This window comes from Protopterus annectens, chromosome 6.part0, assembly GCF_019279795.1.
Source record: "Protopterus annectens isolate FY-2018-M chromosome 6.part0, PAN1.0, whole genome shotgun sequence".
In the NCBI taxonomy this organism is placed as follows: Eukaryota; Metazoa; Chordata; order Ceratodontiformes; family Protopteridae; genus Protopterus; species Protopterus annectens.
Genome location: NC_056737.1, coordinates 851,537,826 through 851,555,551, shown reverse-complemented (window position 1 = coordinate 851,555,551; position 17,726 = coordinate 851,537,826). Strand labels below are relative to the sequence as shown.

The 17,726-nt window shown below is 40.0% G+C and overlaps 1 protein-coding gene across 1 annotated transcript in view; it reads right to left on the bottom strand.

Moving 5' to 3' along the window:
- The window catches only part of LOC122803904 (serine/threonine-protein kinase MRCK beta-like), a 300,217-nt gene that overhangs the window by 228,091 nt on the left and 54,400 nt on the right, over positions 1-17,726 (bottom strand). The window lies entirely within an intron of this gene.

The following is a 17,726-nucleotide window of genomic DNA, read 5'->3' as shown; positions in this document are numbered from 1 at the left end:
ATAATTATAAAACCATGCTATGTACAAGGGTTTAATAGATTTCATCATAAAGGTTATGAAATAGCAAACTCAACTGCAGTATTTGACCTCTGTCTAGTGCAGGTAAGTAGATATTAACTGTTGTTATGAGATTAATTTATATAGATATTCATTTTCACATTTTTCTAAATATCTCAACAACCAAATAACACAGACAGAACTCCTTAGCCTCATATGAAACCTCTCAGCTAGATTAATAAAAAGTTGCTGACAGTGTGTGGGTAACTTGAGTGGTTGCTAAGCTATTGTAAGTTATTTACAAAATATTACAAATGTAATAGTACTTTGTTTACTGTGACTTATAAAATTCAGTTTAAGACCTAGAACCTAAAGAATACTACAACTATAAAAGTAGTTTGTGCTGAAGAGTTTGCCATTTATACTACTTCTATAATCCTTACAATTCCAGAGATATAAAGATTTGTTTGAAATGCGAGGACATAATTTGTTTTTGTGAAAAGGCTTAGACTCCACCCATTGGAAGTTACAGTGCAAAGTTCCTGAGCTCCATTGGAGTGAATGAGTTAATTCTCTCAATTCACTTTATTTACACCTTGTGCCACACAGTTGGGCATCTGTCAGTTGCATTCTCTGCATTTATTAATATCCAGGCTGCTGATGGCCATGCACCAATGCCAGGCTTGTTTGTGCTACTGAAAGCAAGCCAAATTAAAATTTTCAGTTTTTTTAAGCCATAAAACATGATTGTGTGCTGCTAAGCACACAAGTGGACAAGGTGATATTAAAAAAATACAAAAATTGTTTTGGATAATAATTTCAAGGAACATGAAATGAATCAAAGTGTATATCTAACAATGGGCAGAGCTACTAGTGCATTACACTGACACATTCAACCTTCTAACATCTTGCCACATCACTATTATAATTTATGTCTCACAATATCAGGACTTTAGGTAATGCCATGGGACTGGAAAAGTGAACAACAGAAATGATTGAATTTTACACATAGCACACACAATTAAAAGTGACATAATTTTAAATGACATATCTGTCTGATGGGTTTACTCAGTACTGAGATTACTTAAGTTTCCCACCTCAACACATTCATATATCAAAATAAGTGTTGATATTTATTATGACCTCCCTCAGTGAAATGATCTGTAAACAGGGTGCAAACCCTGCATCAAATGTATTATTTCTCTAGGGTCACTTAATATATACCTTATGCTACAAAGATAAGTAACTGACAGGTTGAAGTTCTTCACTCAGTATTGTCCAGAGTGCTGAGAAAAGCACACGTGTTACTCTGAATTATTCTACTGAAGGCATTCCAAATTATTATTTTTTTCAGTTTTTACATTGGGAAGTGAACTGCTGTTCATTGCTACTGACTTCTGCCAGTCAACAGAGTACAATGCCAAACATCATTCTGATGTTTCCTCAGCTTTGTTATCTTACAACAGTAACTTGTATGGACTTGAACCATCAAACTAGGGTATTAAGAACAATTATTTCAGATTATTTCCCATATTTACCACAGACAAAGACATTGACAAAGTGTGACATTTTATCAAGTCACATGAAAGTGCAACAGAAACAAGTTCTCAAAGTTTTCCTTTTTCATGTGCCAGTATTTAGGGTACCTCATTCCCCTATATACATGCATTTCTAACAGCGATGCTATCTCATTTTTGTTGCATATGGTATGGGTATCAGTGAGTAATACAATCACTTGAATATAGACAATATTACTTAGTTAGAGGCAGTAACTGTAAATCAGTATTTGAATATTGGGAATTTTTCTTTCCTAACTCAGTCAATGTACTTTCAGACTTTTTAGTAATTCTCTTCTCCCTCATACACCCCCAGTAAGTGTACATCAAAGAGGAGAGAGTGTGAAACCTGGATTGTTCCTGCAGTCAAGCCATTAGCAGGTAATACTTCTCAAAGCTCATCCTTACAGTACTACAGCATATGCATTCAACCATGTAGGTCCTTACACCATGTTTACCATTCCTGCACTTAATTCAGATTGTGGCATTCAGGAAAGCTAATGATTTAACACCTCATTTGTATACTCACAGTGCTCAGGTCATTGTCTAGCTCAGGAACTTGTATCACAGTGGGAAGACTGTTTCCAGAAAGCTCAATACTGCTAATTGCACTTTGAGGAGATTTATCTACTTAACTGTTTTCTTGGCAAGCCATGTTGCTATGTTTTACAGAATGTTTTTTTGTTTAACATTAATGATGGATTACTAGTATCTTATATGTGTGCATTTTCTTTGTCATTACTGTTAATATAGTCCATGTATGGCAGTTATTTATCTGCAATACAAAATTTGGTAAAGAATGTTACTTGACATAATTGTGTAGGATTTATTTTATGGGTATTTGACCAGCTATTCACAAGAGTGTAGCATAGCTTTCTAGCAAGATGAGGAATTTTTACATATATAGCCCAAAAGATGGATTAAGGTTGTGATATTTACCTGGCGTTCCTCCACACCATTGATGATGACTCTACAATAGTTTTCTCAATTTCTTCTTGTACAGTGGGAATTAGTATTATTAGTGCTGCAATGTATTACACAGTTATACTACTGTTCTGTGCATTACAGAACTGTTATAATTGTTATTATTTTTATGAATTTAGTGTGTGGGGGCGCTGTCTTAACCTTTGTGCAGTCATATGGAGCATTACCTTTTCAGTTGCTGTGTGCATGATGGATACACACATTCATACATAATTGAGTTTACAGCCATACTGTCTCTGTGTTATAAATTTAATTTTGTCACTGTTTTCTGATTCATCTTATACAGGGATATGGTACCCAAAACATATGTACCATAAGAGCCACCATTTACTAATGCAGAAAATGAGGTAATTATCCAGGCCTTCCATTGCCATGGAACTTTTCTGTTAGGGAGAGTTACAGGTGACAAATCTGCCCAATATAAGGATGTGGCAGCAAGTGGTCAACAACAGCAATGCTGTTGGAGGGCATGGGAGAGCTTATTTCCAGATTCAACACAGCGCAAATGATAAGATCATCTCTGCTTGCCATAAAGTGGCTGCAGTTGTGAGACAACAGGTGGCTACAGTGAATGGTTCTGCTATCAACCACCACTGATTGAAACAGATGAATTCCTGTCACTGTCTAAGATCTGGATAGCTCATAAGAGAGCTCACACAGAATCCTTGATGTTGGTGCTGTCTCCCGCAGAATTTCTAGATATGCAAACTAAAATAATGTAAGTGTCAGTCCATATATCTATACACATATATCTTGTATGTCTGATATACCTAGAGCCAGCAATAAGTATGTGTTAGATGTTAATGTACAAGAGAGATAGAGGAAGATGTTGGGGGAATTCAACTTGACAGTACATTTTTGTATGAGATTATTCTTAATTTGCACATGTAAATGGGGATTATCTGTTTCTTATTTTATTTGCTTTGTAATACTTATCAGCCTTCTTTCCTCTTCCTTCCTTCCTTACATACAGGGATACCTGGATTACAGTCTGCAAGACCACCCTACACATGGTAAGCACACCGATTTTTAATGTTATAGAAGGTAGATTTAGGTCTAACTCAGACTAAACGTTGTATTGCTTTAACATCTAAATATTTTATTCTGCCTTTCATATAACAAAGTTTGATTCTTTTCATTCTCTGTTTCTCTCCTTGTTGTGTTTATTTCTTGTTATCATAGGTGATCCTGACAGTGGCACTGTGGAACTCTGACCATAGGATGTCACAGTATTGGTAGCCTCTGATGATGATGGTGGTGATGAAGACGCCCAGTATTGGGGTGCAGAGAGTCAGTCTGACACTGAGGTTTTGGCTCCCACATTCCCTGCCCATATATTGGACACAGTCAGTACATCTATACATACCCATGACACAGGGCCCTCTGATATAGGACAGGATGATGGTGACACAGTTGATCAGGGTAATGTGATTACTCCAGTTGCAGAGCTGATTGATTCCCCCATAGCCATTGTGAGGGTGAGGTGCTACACAGGATGGTTGGTACAGGTGCTCAGAGGAGACCTGCTGTTCACCCTCTTCCTGATGCTGGTATGTTATTAGGTGCCACCAGATGTATGTGTAGGGCCATAATTGAGGCATAGACATGTTCCATCAGTCCTCAGACTAGTAGCGTGAGTACTAAACATCATGCATTCCAGCATGCATGACTCCCTGAACTGTGTAGGTGACTCCTTATACAGGATGAATGACACACTAGATCAGGCACTGTCTGTGATGGAACATCTGGTGGGGGAGGGTGGGAATCCTTCAGCCAGAAAGATGCTACATCTTTTGATGTTAGCAGACATGGCCATGCCAGATCCTGCTCCCGTAGTGGCACTACTTCCACTGCTCTGTCAGTGATTGTGGTGTCCACACCCAGATGTGGTAGGCCACAGGGTTGTGGTCTTGGATGTAGTCATGATGATAGTTCATCCAGCAGACATCACTCACATTCATGTTGCACCCTGACTTATAGCAAGGGAACTGTAACCGTGACAGAGGTAGTTATTATGGTCGGGGTGACTATTCTGAACTGACTACTCTACCATGCATGTCTCACACCTGTCCAAGATGTCAGGACATAGTGCTACCACAGTGCTTGATTGTGTTCATGCAGATACACACTCACATTGAAAAAAAAACATCCTCATGCCATCTCACACACATTCAAGCTATCTAAACAGTATGTTTGAGTGCTATATATCTCTTATTACTTTAATAAATACATGTGTTTCTTACTTGCACACACTCACTTCTTTGGTGTCAGCCTTGCACACCTCTCACCCCCCACCCCCCAACCATCCTGTGAAAATGATGATAACTGTTCAATTGCACATATTTTTGACTTAGGGTTGTATATATGTCTGATGCACACAGTGGATAGCTACTGCTAGCTTACTCCCAAGCTTGCATTTATCAATATGTATTGGAGAAGAAAAGGTTCTGATTTCTTGTTCCTACTCATTTGTGAATGATTGTTTATATAATCATTGAACCTTATTGTACTTCAGTTAGTATCATAAGTAAAGTAGTCAAAGTAGTAAGTATTTCAGTCTTGCTTATAGCTATACTTGTGAAAATGATGGTATAATTAACTGGTTCCATGGTTTATAGTGGTCAAGTGAAATGTTTGATGCCCAGTATTGGTTAGAATACATAGCTGTATAGTGAAATATCAGTCATATAAGCTGTTGCTGACATAAGTGTACACCTCAGACAAATGTTCTGCCTAGGGGCATATAGATATTTCCATATAAGTGCACTCGGTTATATAACATTGCTTTTTTTCCTTACAGGTTTCACACTTACCTTGTCATTACTGGAGGTACAAATTGTGTCCTTGGGGGTTGTTCCTGTCCAATGCTATCAGAATGCAGCCATTACATAGTTAAGTAAAGGTTGTGAAGTTTGACAGGCAATAGTGTTCATATTTGTAAGTCTGTGCCATCTTAGGCTTTGAGCTAGGTGAGTATGTCTGCCATACTTTGGCTGTTAGCCACAGCCAGGCCATGCTGTGCATGCCTCCATCTGCCAGGTGGCGGTTCTTCCTCAGACTCCTCATCTGTATCTGCTGATTTTGGTTATGCTTGTGGTCCTTGAAAGTGTGGCCTTGCCTCTTGCTGTCCCTTTGGAAGCTGTTTCCTGAGAATTATATTGTGCAACATGGCACAGATTGTGAGTATTTCTGCAGAAGTGCCTGGGTCATACTGCAGGACACCTCCTGATGTGTCCAGAGCTGGGTTGGGGTCAAATGGGACCCTAGGCAGGGTAATGGATCAGAGCATCCTCACAACAGCCCCCCCCCCCAGCCATTCCAGTGTCTCATTACCTGGGTATTTCTCCATAGTTAACATAAGCACTGTTCAAACCTGTCAGTGTGCATACTATTTTCTTCTTTACTTAGACAATGATTACAGATATTTAAAACTTTTATTTCAAATTTTATAGCATAAACAATGATAACCATTTGCTAAACAAAGCAATACAGTCTCACAGTGAAAACAGACTTAACATGAACACTAAGCTTCTCTGCCCTTGAAATTCACATTCATTGAAATGGCATTGAAACCCATATTCACAGGAAATGCATCTGGCCAGTGGTGGATTAAGTTCACTTTTGGGCTGTTTTCCAACCACAGGCCCCTTGTACAGTTTTTGGACTATGCATACATGCATGTGCCTTGGATACCCCATCCTGATTGTATTCAATTATACTTCTTGTATAATACAGCACCACTTGTTAGAGCATGTTTTAAATTTGTAGGTTTGAACATTTTTTCCAGTAAACAATGAAACAAAATGTATGACCCAATAATGACAAAGCTACCCATTACAGAACATGTTAACCACAAAAGGCCACTCAAACTTCTGTTATTATAATCCACCAATAGCAGTCAATGCACATAATATCTGCAGAAGTAAAAAGTCATCTGAATAATTCCACAGTAAAGAGATCTATAACTAATGAAGAGGTTGCTTATGGCAAACATCTTTACATTTCAGCTTTTCATGTACAAATTCAGTGCCTGTTGCTTTAGATTAATGAATTGCACTTTACATTTAAAACAAAAACTGGTAAGCTAGTAATATTGCAATAGGGAATGGTTATCAAACCAGCAACAGGTTCATAAGCATCTCATCCAAAGGAGGACATAGGAGTCTAGCATCCCAATCCTCTTTCAAAGGAGTACTGCAGCATCAGTACTTCATCAACATGGTGTGGGAATAGAACCCACAGCCTCCTACACCAAAGGGAAGTATGCTACCAGATGTGCTACTAACACTGCTTTTAAAATTTGGTACAAGCACTGATAATTGCCATTTGCTAAACTAAACCATTACACATTGATCAACAGTAAAATTCTCTTTCCATGAAACCCAACATTCCTTGAAAATGCACAGAAAGTTAACATTCTTTGAAAATGAACAAGGATAAAACAATGAGCAGTAGTCAATGTGAAAGACACTTACCACAAACACACATGAAGTGTATGCTAAAAAAAACTGAGAAATGCTTGGTTACTGGTTTTCAGCAGTGGGATCTTCATGTGTGGTAAATGTATTCCTTGAAAATGCACAGAAAGCCAACATTCACTGAAAATGCACAGAAACTGAAAATTCTTTGAAATGCACATAAAGGCAGCAGTCCTTGAAAATGCAGTGGAACTCAACATTGTATGAAAATGCACAGAAGCTCAACATTTTTTAAAAAGGAACTTGATGATGGCAGTTGGTGTAAAGGATTCAGGCTGATGGCTCCTGTATTTAAAGTACACACACACACACACACACACACACACACACACACACACACACACAGAAACACATACCATTTTCTGCATTGTCTGTCTTGAACTCACTCACCTATTCCCATGTTTGAATATGCATTCCTCTGCTTAGAATGACAACAGGAAAACCACACTCTTAAAACTTCATACTCTGTTCCCATGTTCAAATGTGCATGTGTCATACTAAAGACACATGCACTGGCTCTACTAAAGACAAACTCTGTGTGCATCCTTAAAGAAGAAGAAATTAAAGGTTTGTGGCAGCCCCCAGCCAGTGGGTCCCTTCCTCCAGCAGGTGGGCCCCCTTAAGCCAATGGGTCATAAGTGACTGCCTAGGTTGCCTACTGCTGGATCCAGCTCTGGATGTGTCTAGGCAGCAGAACCTTGATTTGAGCAATCAAAATGCATGTTCTATGATATTTCCAGTTTGAGAGTGGGCCTAGTTGTATCCTTGCTTGGCGGGGTTGTGTGGGTTTCTCAATGGCGTCATGAGCCAGGGCTTCAGTGCATAACCTGTATCCCCCACTAAGTACCTCGTGGAAAGTCACGCTTGGAAAACTTTGTGTACAGCTCACAGGTGTGGCAAATGTGTGAGTCATGAAAACTGCCTGTATTATCTGTACAGACATTGTAGATGATCCCTTGGGCATTATAGACAACCTGACAGTTTATAGAGTGGATCCTTTTCTGTTGATGTATCTCCTTCCCTGTTCACCGGGTGGGGATTTTATTTGTATGTGTGTGTAATAATCTATGGTCCCTAACAATGTTGGGAAGTGTGCTATTGTATGAAATTCATGCACTGTTCTTACTCTGTAATATGGGGTGTATGGGAAACAGATGTTATCCCTTGCATGTTGTAAAATTGCATTTAAATCTGATGTATATATCCCCTGTGAATCTCTGAAAAGTACCAGTAGCTAGTATATGTAATGCTACACATTCCTTTGTGTCCAGAGGGATGATTTCTCTGCAATTTCCCTGGGGTCTGAGATGGAAGCGGCAGAGGTTGCATAGTTCCTCTAGTGTTTCCCTGTCACCCCTGCATTACTCAGCAGTTTCTGTATCATGCAGTCAATGATAATTCAAATGGGGTCTAAACAGCATTTTTCTTCTTGCCTGAGGTCTGTCAGCTGCAGCAGCACCATGGTTTAAAACCTGTTGCACATACAGCATAACGATAGCAGCAGGAACCCTAACATTTTTTTTCTAAGTGTAATTATGCCTGTATTTTAAATGGTTTTCGATTCAAGGAAAGAATGAGCAGTGAGCACTCACTGAACATGATTGCTTTATAGCTTCCTGAATAGCTCCAACAGTTTAGATTGGTTAATTAACATGCAATTGTCTCTTTATGCTTTCAATAGTATATTCTGCCTTTTCCTTTTGTTTTTAGGCTTTATATAATGTATACAGCTTTTTAATGAATACCAGACAGCACTCTGTTGTGTGTATGGGTGCACTGTACTCCCAACAAGATAGCAGCACTGAATGTAGCTGTTAATGAATTGAGCACCATGTCTTTTACAATTGAAAACTTGCATAGCAGAATTAATATAGCCACCAGGTTACTGTCTCCTGGAGTTATACTTGGTGCATTTCAGTATTTAGAGCATTCAAACACACAAAGACTATGATCAGGAGAAAGTCAAGGTGTTCCATTGCACTGTATATGCAAGACTGCATCAGATATATTTGTAATCATGTAAAATAAAATGAGATATTCCTCTTGCCTATGTTTGAATATCACTTGTGACTATCAGATATCAGAAAACACTGCTTATCAGAACATTAAGATCATAACGCTGTATATTGTTTTTGCAATAAATCATTTTTTTTCTTTTCTGTTCTTTTTTAATTTTTAATGAGCCAATAAATATTGACACAATATTATGCAACTGAAAAAAACAAATAAATGTAAAGTCTATTACTTGAAATTATGTTTTGAAATAAAACTCAGGCAGTTCAAATCTAATTGATCAATATTCAAACATGAATTTCCTTTATAATTTTTAATTCTGACTTCAAATGAAGTTGTAAAATCCACAACTAATTCAAAAAAGTTTTTTTTGCTGATTTTAAAGTATTTTAACTTACTTTGCAATAAGCTTATATATGGGTTTAATAGTTAACGCCCCTCTTGAAAGCCAAATTGCATCTGAGCATTTATATTTCTTGGATTACTATCATATTTGTGAGTACACCAAAGCCATTATTTAAAGCCTTTATTATCGAGGAATAAAGGTGTAGAAGATGTAATTAGTAAATAGAAAATAGTGACTGTATGCCGCAGCTGACATATAATTCTCGGCAATATAAACATCAATAGTGCAATGAAACAGTCATTTTCAATAGTGCAATGAAACAGTCATTTATGTAGCACACCTAACTTTCCAAAGTACAAATAAACATCTTCTTGTATTTTTGCAGGAGGCAAGGCACCTGCACCCCCATGTGGGGAGCTGCGTCCTGTATACCCCTACTAATCATGTTATCAGGTCTATATTAGAAGATCGAAACACCAAAAGAATGAACACTCTTTACTTGAATGCTAATACCCGAAACCACACAATATCAAATGTACGGAACAGCGATTTTTTTTTCCCAGGGAAAAAAATCACTGCTCCAAAAAAAAAAAAAAAAAATCCAAAGACAAAATAAAGTGGGGGGGCTTCACTCCCACCCCCCTACATAAATATACCAACTACAAGATCACACTACAGTGGAGGAAATGCAAAGTCCCAGCAACAGCCCAGTGATTTTGTTTCCCTGGGAAAAAAAATCGCTGTTCCGTTCTTTCAATATTGTGTGCTTTTGAGTATTAGCGTGCAATTAAACAGCATTCACTCTTCTGAAGTTTCTTTGTTCTGATATAGACTCATACTTACCAGATCTGAGATCACACTAGAGTGGAGAAAGGACAAACTCCTTGAATCCTAGTATTTAGCGATCTCATAAAAAAAACACTCAATGCAGAAAAAAGAAAAAGCATTTTTGATTGCATACAGCAAAGCAGACTGAACTCCTAATAGGTTCATACTAGGCTATACTAGGCTATCTGCCCAAGGGCATTTATAAGCCTAGCCAGAGTGTGTTTGGCTTTCGCCACCCATTTTAAATGAATTTTGCTATGCCCTTTTTCAAGGTTAGTATACTGTGCCTCTGTCTAACAGTGACACAGAAGTGATACCCGGGGTAAACCTACGATCTCCCATCCACTCATCAAGATTCCTCTTGAACAGAGTCAATGAGGGACCCTGCCTAACCTGGACTGGGATTTTATTCCAGAGTGAAGGGAGCCTCTGGGTTATGAATCTGTCCCTCCAGCATGTCCTATTTATTTCAGTGCTGAGGTTCAAGTCTCTCGAGCGAGTAGCTCGATGGGATTTGGATTTTCTGAGGTGCAGCATGTCCATTAATTCCGGGTTGGACATCGCTTTATACATCGGGCACAGATCACATCTGAGCAGGCAGTATGCCACTGAGTAGAGCTGGAGTTTCTTTAACCGGGCAGCATATGGCATCTGTTTGAGCCATTTGATCCTCTTGGTAAGGTACTGTTGGGGTCTTTCCAGTTGCTGCAGGTGTCTGGTAAGGTACATCCCAAAAGGGGCATTGCACTCAATTATGGGTCTAGTGAGGATGAGTAAAGAGGCACGATGACCTCCCCTGATCTAGATGTGAATCCCTTCATGATTAGGTGGGCTATATAAAATGTTTTTCTAACCACTTTGGCCACGTGGTTTTCAAATGAGAGACTGCTATCAACTTGGGTCCTCAGGTCCCTAATTACTTCTTCCATACTTAATGGATTACCACCTATGTGGTAATTTGTGGGCACTTTGTTTTTGCCAAAGAGGATGACTATACACTTTTTGGCATTTAGCTTGAGGCCATGGCTCTGGCACCAGTTGTCTGTTTCTATGAGGCCCTTTTGGTCAATGCTTGTGTCGGCTGGAGAGTCGATTATGGTACCTAGTTTGCAGTCATCTGCAAACTTTGTCAGCCACAGTCCTTCCGTGTTGGCCTGTACCTGCGAGAAATATATACCGAACAAGAGCTTAAACTGTTTTTAGCTGTTTGCTGCATTATTTTAAAATCTGCACTTAAAGTTACTTTTTAGTTGAATTTGATCGAAAGTTTGTTTGTTTAATTTAACTGTTGAGGCTGCCCACTAAAGTGTGCTAGCCTGTGTAACTGATTTATCACTGTTTCTGCATTTTCTGTGTGTTTCTATCAAAAAAACAAAAAAATAATCCCTGTTTTCCCGCCTCTCCTCGACTAGTTTAGACCAGTTTACAGGCATTGCTGTATTCTGGGCTGTGGTGTAGTTCCTGTGTTGTCCATTACCTTACTTGGATAGAAGGCAGTTTCTTTGCTCACCAGTGGGAGTGGGAAGCCTTGAGCAGCCTACCTGTCCCTGTAGGAAGTGACCTCAGCACAAGAGCTGTAGTAATTGGTTGTTTTGGACCATTTCTAGCTCTTTTGTAGTTCCCTGTTTAAAATCCGCCTCTGGGCATTTTTTCTGGCTATACTGCTCAGACAAGCTCCTCGTGGTCCTACAGAGTGGTCCTAGCTACAGAGAACTCAGAAAAGTGACTACTTTCTGGATTTAAGTATCTTTTTTTTACTTGGAATAGCTTCTGTAGTGTAACCTGAACAAGCTTAAACTGTTTTTTAGCTGTTTGCTGCATTATTTTAAAATCTGCACTTAAAGTTACTTTTTAGTCAAATTTGATCGAAAGTTTGTTTGTTTGTTTGTTTAATTTAACTGTTGAGGCAAGTGTACTAGCCTGTGTAACTGATTTATCACTGTTTCTGCATTTTCTGTGTGTTTCTATCAAAAAAACAAAAAAAAATCCTTGTTTTCCCACCTCTCCTCGACTAGTTTAGACCAGTTTACAGGCATTGCTGTATTCTGAGCTGTGGTGTAGTTCCTGTGTTGTCCATTACCTTACTTGGATAGAGGGAAGTTTCTTTGCTCACCAGTGGGAGTGGGGAGCCTTGAGCAGCCTACCTGTCCCTGTAGGAAGTGACCTCAGCACAAGAGCTGTAGTAATTGGTTGTTTTGGACCATTTCTAGCTCTTTTGTAGTTCCCTGTTTAAAATCTGCCTCTGGGCGTTTTTGCGCGGTTGTGTGCATAGCGCAGCGCCGGTTAAACAAGGTTAAACTTCTTCTGGCTCCGCCAAGTCTGCTCTTCAAATTTTCCCTTAAGGAAGCTCTACTCTTAGTATAATCAGACTACTCGCTATACTATAAGCCTAGCACTTGTTCTCAAAACTTCTCTACTAAGTAAGCACTCTCATACGAAGTAAAGCACGACATCCACCTACCACCCCTGTGAATATCCACTTCCCTTAAAGGCACAGCACTCCCTTGTACTGTTCTAGCATGTCGAGTGGTAGATTACTGGCGTCCTCTCCAGTTCAGATGGTTAATCTAGGTATCTTGAGACAATGCTACAATTGTCTCATGTACACAGACAACCCTCTCCTCCTCTCAACAAACACAAATACATGTGAGAGATGCAACTATATAGCCAAACTGGAGGCTGAACTCTCTCAACTCAGGGCTGGCATGACCAGACAGGAGGAGATGGTAACCACACACACAACAAACCCAGTCCCACATAGACATACCACAACTGCAAACCAAACACATAGAAACACAAAGACATACTCGGAGGCTCTAATAAAAAACTTACCAAAACAACAGAGGCTCCCAAAGCAGACATCCAAAATCCACCACCTCAAAACAAAACACATGCAACACATACTTCAATAAATCAGTGTGTCAACCAATCACAGCCCTTAAGGCCAAACACCATGCCTGATACACTAGTAATAGGTGACTCTATAGTCAGACACACTGATGTCCCGCTTACCAGGCTGAACAAGGAGAGGGTGACTGTGAGCTGCCTATCGGGAGCTAGGATCCACCACATAACACACGCACTCAGGTCACTCCAAAGCAAGTACAAATATGACTCCGTCATTGTCCATGCTGGCGTGAATGACCTGAGATGTACCTCCCTGGACTACATGAAAAGAGACATAGAGGAGCTCTCCGATTATGTAGCCCAGGCTGGTATGACCCTGACCCTGAGCAGCATCTTGCCCTCACCAAGAATGATGCCACAATACAAAGACAAGATGATCAGCTTTAACAATTGGCTTAAGTACTGGTGTCATTCTAAGGGGATCCAATGTCTGTCTGCCTGGGATGACATGTTGGACAAGCCACGCTGCTTCGCAAGGGATGGCTTACACCTGTCACCACTGGGCTTCCGGATATTGGCTAAGGCTCTTGCCACCCCCATAGTGCCTTTTTTAGGCAAGGCTCAAAAGACAAACCCACCTCCTTAGAAAACAAAAATGGAAAAAACTAAGGGTAATGCTGCTCAATGCCAGAAGTCTAAATCTCAAGATGCAGGCACTCGATGCACTCCTCAGCATGGAGAACATAGACATCTGTGCAGTAACTGAAACCTGGTTCAAGGCTCCTGAGAGCACCCCAGCACTACCAGGCTATACCTCGTATCATGCTTTTCTGTCCCAAAACCTGGGCCGAACCACAAAGGGAGGGGGAGTGTCCATATTCATCAAGGACACCCACACCTCCAGGTTAGTAGCAACACATGAAGCATCAGAGACCATACAGATGCAACTAACCATAGGCAAAACTGCTATACAACTGGTAGCATGTTACAGACCACCCTCCCAATCTCAGGAACTCCACTCAGCCTTCCTGAAGACATTGGAGGATATGAATGTATCACAAAATACCATCATACTGGGAGACTTCAACTACCCAAACATAGATTGGGTACATTATTCTAGCCCTAACACCCTAGCCCAAAGGTTCCTGGAATTCATAAATTCAAATGCACTGGAACAACTAGTCACCTCTCCCACTAGGGGAGATAATATACTAGACCTGATCATCACAAACATGGGGACAAAATGCTCCACACCGGAGGTTTACCCCTCACTAGTGAGATCTGACCACAAACTAATCACCCTGGATATACATATCCCACCTCCACCCCCAGCACAAAAGACCACAGTGAAAAACTTCTCAAAAGCAGACTTCACTCTTCTTAAGACTGAGATGGTATCCTTTAAGCCCACTGGGCCAGTGGATACTACATCCCACAATGCCGAATCCTTCACAAATGCTTTCTATGGACATCTCCAAGAATGCATGGATCATGCAATCCCAAATAAATCCAAGTCCCTCGCCACCAAAGGCAAGCGTCCTGTCTGGTGGACCTCAGCCATTAACAAATTGTATAACAAAAGAAGGAAGCTACTGCACGTCAGAGCAAAGTCCCATAAAGGGAAGACATCTCTGATCAACATTAGCAGAAAACTACGTTCTCTCATAAAAACATCCAAGGCCAACTTTGAGAGAAAAATTGCTAAGGACACTAAAGATAACCACAAAGCCTTCTTCAGCTATGTTAGAAACCTGGGTGGAAACCCTCAGATATGCTCAGAGTTAGTTCACAACAACAAAAAATACACTGAACCCACAGATATTGCCAACATTCTGGCTGACAGGTTCAGTGCAAATTTCTCCCCTCCCTCACCCCCAAAAGAAGAAATACTTATCCCAGCTGAATGTAATCTCCCTGTCATCTCAGATGTCCAAGTGAGAACCGCCCTCAACAAAGCTAAAAACACAGCATCAATGGGACCTGACGGTATCCCTGGTTGCGGGCTACGTAAACTCCAAGAGGAGCTAAACCCGCACATAAAAATGCTATTTAACCTTAGCCTTACTACAGGATATGTACCTGGACACTGGCATACAGCAACAGTGGTCCCACTCCACAAAGGGGGTACCTCTACAGACCCTGGGAACTACCGTCCCATAAGCTTAACCAGCCTGGTCTGCAAAGCTATGGAAAGAATCATTATGGAACTCATAAACAGAGACATAGGGGACCTACAGACACTTGACCCCACCCAGTTCGGCTTTGTAAAGGGCAGATCCTGCCTTTTGAACCTGGTTGACTTTTTCAAAACAGTCACTAGAACCATTGATGAGGGCAAAGCAGTCCATACAGCCTGCCTGGACTTCGCTAAGGCCTTCGACACAATACCCCACTCAGGCATCATAGATAAGCTCAACAGCTTAAACGTAAACCCTTATGTCACTAGATGGGTTGCAAACTGGCTAAAGGACAGAACCCATAAAGTTAAAATCGCTGGAGCAATGTCAGACTCAAAGCCAGTCACAAGTGGTGTCCCACAGGGATCTGTCCTGGGACCCCTCTTGTTTGGCATTTATTTCTCAGATGTTAAAGCAAACATGGGAGGGTTGTGGCTGACAAAGTTCGCAGATGACTGCAAACTAAGCGCCATAGTCGATACACCAGCGGACACATACATCCTACAAAAAGGCCTCACAGAAACAGACAACTGGTGCCGGAGTCACGGCCTTAAACTAAATGCCAAAAAATGTATTGTTTTTCCCAAAGGGGATGACTAAGTAGCCACAAATTATCACATAAACAGCAACCCACTGAGTACGGAAAAATTAATCAGAGACCTAGGGACCCAAGTTGACTGCGACCTCTCATTTGACACCCACATTGCCAAGCTGGTTAGAAAAACATTCTACCTTGCACACCTCATCATGAAGGGATTCACATCGAGATCCAAGGATGTCATTGTACCCCTATAGTCCTCCCTCATCAGACCCATGATTGAGTACAATGCCCCATTTGGTATGTACCTCACCCGGCATTTGCAACAGCTGGAGAGACCACAAAAGTACCTCACCAAGAGGATCAAGGGTCTCCAACATATGTCTTATTCTGCCAGACTAAAGAAACTTCAGCTCTATTCAGTATCATACCGCCTGCTCAGAGGTGATCTCTGCCTGACGTACAAGGCCATGTCCAATCAGGATCTGATGGACATGCTCCATCTCAAAAAATCCAAATCCATCAGGACCACGAGAGCGAAAGACTTAAACCTCGGCACAAGTATGAATAGGACATGCTGGAGGGATAGATTCATAACCCAGAGGCTTCTCATGCTTTGGAACAAGATCCCAGTTCATATTAGGCATAGCCCCTCACGGACTCTCTTCAAGAGAAATCTTGATGAGTGGATGGGAGATCGTAAGTTTACCCCAGGGGTCACATCTGTGTCCCTGCTAGACAGGGGCATAGTAAATTAATTCTATTATATAAGGGGACCTTCATTGTGTCACTACTAGACAGAGGCACAGTATTCTAAATTTATTCTGTACATTTTTGTACCATTTCATGGGGTGACAAAAGCCACATCACTATGGCTAGGCTTACAAATGCCCCAGGGCAGATAGCCTAGTACTAAACTATGAAACTATGAAACTAAGAGAGGTCCCAGGACTGAGCCTTGTGGGATATCTGGATACCAGGTGCCATATCTAAGAGTTAAAAGAAATTTGAAGAATCTCCACCTAAATATCTATTTTTGATTTGAAAATTTTCCTAGAAATTCCTACTAGGCAAGATGACTTTCTGTTCTTTGTACTTCAGCTTCAAGATGTAATTATTCTAGCAATCAAAGCAGCAATCATTATCTTTTTGGCATTCATAATCACTACAATTAATTGCATATAAACTATCATAACATGTATATCAATCATACATTGCTATTGGTGATAATGAAACAGAAAGAAGCCAGTAACAAATGCAAAACCAAGCATTAATGCAGCTACTACTTGCTTCTGAATTTGACAATCAGAAATACTTTTTTGAAATTCTCACCATGTGATAGACTCATCTTCAGTAATAATGGCTTGAAACAGTGCTTTTTCAACATTAGTGTACTTGCAAATATGAAAGTAAACCTATTTCTTTCCTTAAATTATCAAATCAGTCTATCTTTAATTATGTCATCTAGGATCTTCAAAGAGTTATCTGATAGAACTATTAATCTATACTTGTTCACAACTTCTTCTTTTCATATACATTGTAAATGCAATGTTCTTATCAGGTCTGTGTTAATGTCAGGTGCCATATCTAAGAGTTAAAGGAAATTTAAGAATCTCCACACCTAAATATCTATTTTTGATTTGAAAAATTTCCTAGAAATTCCTTCTAGGCAAGATGACTTTCTGTTCTTTGTACTTCAGCTTCAAGATATAATTATTCTAGCAATCAAAGCAGCAATCATTATCTTTTTGGCATTCATAATCACTACAACTAATTGCATATAAACTATCATAACATGTATACCAATCATACATTGCTATCGATGATTGAGTAACTTGTTCCCCAGGGCTATGCATTATCTGTCATCAAACAGCTTTAGAATTAACCTTAATAAGGGCTAAATCTATTTTCTTCCAATAATTAGCTATAGACTTTGCCTTATTTATTTATTTAATTACTTTC